Raw genomic sequence first — 4,785 nt, forward strand, 5'->3', positions numbered from 1 at the left:
CAACTCACAAGCCACCACAGTATGACAATTTGATATTCATCAGTAAATGTTTCAAGTCCTCTTTGGTTTCAGCAAGCAAGGTTGTGTCATCTACATATTGTTGTTAAGTGCCTTCCAGTTCGTTCCAACTTATAGCAACCCTGTATGGGGTTTCCAAGGAGCTGATGGTGTGTTTGAACTGTCAACCTTGCTGTTACCAACCCAGTGCTTACCATACAGTGTCACATTAGGACTCCTGCATATTACAGGTTGTTAATACAGCCTTCCTCCAATCCTGATGTTCTTCTTCATATATAGTCCAACTTCTCAAATTATTTGCTCAGCTTACTGGTTGGAAAAGCACAATGAAAGGATACAGCCCTCAGGCACACGTCTCCTGATTTTAAATGACCCAGTATCCCCTTGTTCTGTTCAAACAACTAACTGCTTTGTGGTCTGTGTACAGATTCTGAACGAGCACAGTTAAGTGTTTTGGAATTTCTGGTTTTTCTGGTGTTTTCTGCTTTCAGCCAAGATCTATCTAACATTAGCTGTGTTAGCCCTAGTTCCACAACCTCTTATGAATCAGACTTGAATTTTTGACAGCTTATTGTCAATGTACTATTGAACCATTATCTTCACAAATGTGTGTGATATTAATGATATTGTTCAATAATTTCCACATTCTGTTGGATCACCTTTATTTGTAATGAGCACAAATTTGGATCTCTTCCAGGTGGTTGGCCAGGTAGCTGTCTTCCAAATTTCTTGAAATGCTTGCGCATCAATTTGCTGAAACATATCAATTAGCATTTCATCAATTCCTGGAGCCTTGTTTTTCACTAATGCCTTCAGTGCAGCTTGAACGTCTTCCTTTAATTCCATTGTTTTTGATCATATTCTACCTCCTGAAATGGTTGAAAACTGACCAGTTATTTTTGGTACAGTGACTCTGTTTATTCCTTCCATGTTCTTTTGATGCTTCCTGCATCATTTAATATCTTGTCCATGCTGTTGTTGTTGTTAAGTGTCGTCGAGTTGGTTCTGACCCATAGCGATCTTGTATAGGGTTTCCAAGGAGCACCTGGTGAGCTCGAACCACCGACCTTGCAGTTCAAATGGTTTTGCAGTCTGGGGCATTAACCCACAGCGCCACACCAGGACTCCATCTTACTCTTCAATATTGCAATCCAAGGCTTGAATGTTTTCTTCAACTCTTTCAACTTGAGAAATGCTGATCTTGTTCTTCTCTTTGAGTTTTCTAATCCCAAGTCTTTGTACATTTCATTATAATACTTTTGCTTTGTCTTCTTGAGTTGCCCTTGAAAACTTTTAGTTCAACTCTTACTACAGGTCTCTCATTTTTTCTCTCATTTTTTTTTTTTTTTTTAGCTACTCTACATTCAAGAGCAAGTTTCAGAGTCTCTTCTGACATCCACTTTTGCCTTTTCATTCCTGTTCTTTTAATGACCTTTTGTTTTCTTTATGTATGATGTTCCTGATGCCATTCCACAACTCTTCTGGTCTTCAGCCATTGTTATTCAATGAGTCAACTTTCTTCCCGAGATGGTCTCATCAACAAATGAAGGTCCTAGAAGCTTTGTTCTGTCCTTATCATTAAGGCTGACTCCATTTTGAGGAGTCATATTTTGAGTACTTTCAACTTGAGAAGCTTATCTTCTGGCACTATATCAGACAATGTTTCACTATTATTCATAAGGTTTTAGTGGTTAATCCCTCAGAAGTAGACTGTCTCTTCCTTGTTCCTAGTCTGCTCTTAGTCTGGAAGCTCTGTTGAAACCAGTCCACTATGAGTGACCCTCCTGGTATTTGAAAGACTAATGGCATAGCTTCCAGCATCACAGCAACACACAAGCTACCACAAAACAACAATCTGACAGATAAGTGGCAATAAATGTAATAGAGAATTAAGAAGCAGAGAGAAAATGAATGAAATCAAAAGTTGATTTTTTAAAACTATCAACTAAATTGACAGATCTTTAATTAGATTGACTAAAAAAAAAAAAAAAGAAAGAAAAAGTTACTAAAATTGGAAATTGTTATTGTTAAATGTCATCAAGTCAAACCCAGCTCATAGCAACACTGCATAGGGTTTCCGAGGAGCAGCTGGTGGGTTTAAACTGTCGACCTTGTGGTTCACAGTCCAGTGCTGATCCGACAGAACAGCACCAGGAGTCAAACAGGGCATATTTGTGTGGCACTATAGGAGGAGCTCTGGTAGCGTAGTGGTTACGAATCGGGCTGCAAACCTTAAGGTCAGTGGTTCGAAACTACCAGCTGCTCTGCAGGAGAAAGATGAGGCTTTCTACTCCCGTAAAGATTTACACCCTCGGAAACCCTGTATAGGGTCGCTATGGGTCAGAGCCGACTCGACGGCACATAACAACAACAACATAGGAGTCCTGGTGTGGCGCTGTGGGTTAAGGCACCAGACTGCAATGCCATTTGAACTTTAAGATCAGTGGTTCAAGCTCACCAGCTGCTCCTTGGAAACCCTATACAGGGTTGCTATGGGTCGGAATCGACTCAACAGCACTTAACAACAATAACATAGGATAAGCGCTCAAACTCAAGGTTTGTTTGAACCACAAGGTTGGCAGTTAAAACTCACCAGTCGCTCCTTGGAAACCCTAAAAAGGGTTGCTATAGATTAGAACTGACTTGATGGCACTTAACAACAACAACAACATTACACTTTTTTATAGAAGTAAACAAGTATTATATAGGAATGCTGGAGCTCTCATTCATTGCTAGAAGAAATGCAAAGTAGTACAGTCACTTTGGAAGACAGTCTGGTAGTTTCTTACAAAGTTAAAAATAAGCTTATTATACAATCTAACAACTGTACTCCTTGGAATTTATACAAATGAGCTGAACACTGGAGCCCACATGATAATCTGCAAATGAATGTTTATGGTAACCTTATTAGAATAACACTAGGCAGTGACAAGATGCCCTTCAGTTGGTCCATGGACCAACTGTGGGACATTCATACGATGGATTATTTATCAACAATAAGAAGAAATGAGCCTTCTAGCCATGAAAAGACATGTTGTTTTTATTGTTTGGTGCCATCAAGTCCGTCCCAACTCATAGCAATATGGAGGAAATGTAATTATTATTTTTCAGAAAAATAAGTTAGTCTGAAAAGGCTACCTATTTAAATTGTGACTTTTGTGCTATTGAGTCAGTTCCAACCCATAGTGACCCTGTAGAGGGTTTCCAAGGAGTGGCTGGTGAGCTTGAGCCACCGCCCTTGCGGTTCAAACTGACTTTGCAGTCCAGCATATTAACCTACAGTGCCACACCCAGGATTCCTTCTGGAAAAGGTAAAACTATAAAGAATAAACAATAAGTAAATAAATAAATCAGTGGTAGAATTAGGGAGAGGTGAGAGAGAAGAATGGATGAAGCAAAAGGTACATTTTTGGGTAGTGAAATTATTCTGTTTGATATTGCAAAGATTGAGATACAGCATTATGTATGAAAAAAAGTCAAAAAGTATTGCTATAAACCACCCTTTATTCAGTACCAGTATCATAATGTGAAGCTATTGTTTCTTGACATATCCTCCATCTAGGTTTATATCTTCTGAAGGTGGTGTTTCCTTGTAGAAACCTTCCCAGAAGAATTCTGCGTTCTTTGATTTATAGCACATCAAAACAGCAGTCTTGGCATCCTCACCTCAAATTGTGTTCCTTTTAAATGTTCTTTGAGTTTGGGGGACAAAAAGAAGTCTGAAGGGGCAAGACCAGGGCTGTAGGATAGACAGGGTAGGTTTACCCAACTTGATAAAATTAATAATTAAAAACAAAAATGATTCACTCTTCCAACATTTTGAGGAAGGAAGAAAGAAAAGTGTGAGGTGGGTATCAGGGGAATGGAGAGAAAAGCAGATAAATTTACAGGTTGATTCAACCTGTTTCAGCTGGCAGCTGGAGTTGTGGGCCTGGGACACTTGACCTCAATATTTCTTCCAAACAAAGTGGGAGGGGAGGGCATCCTGCCATCCTTTGTCATCAAGCAGGCCAGGCCTGGCTAATGGGAACTGTCACCTGGGTCTTTCCAGGTCAGAAACGAAGAACAGCAATTAACTCCTCTTGGAGGCCCAAGGCCCTGAGCAGGCTCTGCTAGGCCAGGTAGCTAAATCATTAAAGACACAGTTCTTTTCAGTGATAAATTGTGCAGGCTCGTGAAACCCACTGCTGGCCATTAATCTGGTCTAATCAGGTTGAAAGCTGGGTTGTTTTATTTAGTAATTAGCGGGTTATGTGAAAAACATGATCCATGGCCTGGGGTGCATCTATAGAACACAGTCGGGGAAGAGAGAATGGAGAGCCCCAGGATTCTCTGGAGAGCCACTAAGGCCTATGCAATTACAGCCATTGGCAAACGCTGAAAAATGACCCTGGGTTTGTATTGACACCCAGGAAAGAAACATTCCTGCCAATGGAGCAGGCGGAGTCTTGAGGGCCGATAATTGCTCACTCCCTCTTGCCCCTCACCACAGCCTGCTAAGCAAAGCCTGAAGCTTGTAGGATGCATGTTTATTTTCCAGGTGTGTACTGCTCCCTTTAACTTGCATGGACCATAGAAGCATCATCAGGACCATGAAATGGGGAAGGGTCAGAATAAGCGTGCCTGCCTCCAGCTGGCTGTCCCAGGGTTCCCAAGCAAGGTCTTCTTTACTTTGTTCTGCACACACACTCCTGGGTGATCTCAGCTCTCTTCCATGACTCTGGCCTCCTCTCTGTATGCACAATGCCAGCCCAGGCCCCTTGTCTA

The sequence above is a fragment of the Chrysochloris asiatica genome, unplaced genomic scaffold (assembly GCF_000296735.1).
Source record: "Chrysochloris asiatica unplaced genomic scaffold, ChrAsi1.0 scaffold00224, whole genome shotgun sequence".
NCBI lineage: Eukaryota > Metazoa > Chordata > Mammalia > Afrosoricida > Chrysochloridae > Chrysochloris > Chrysochloris asiatica.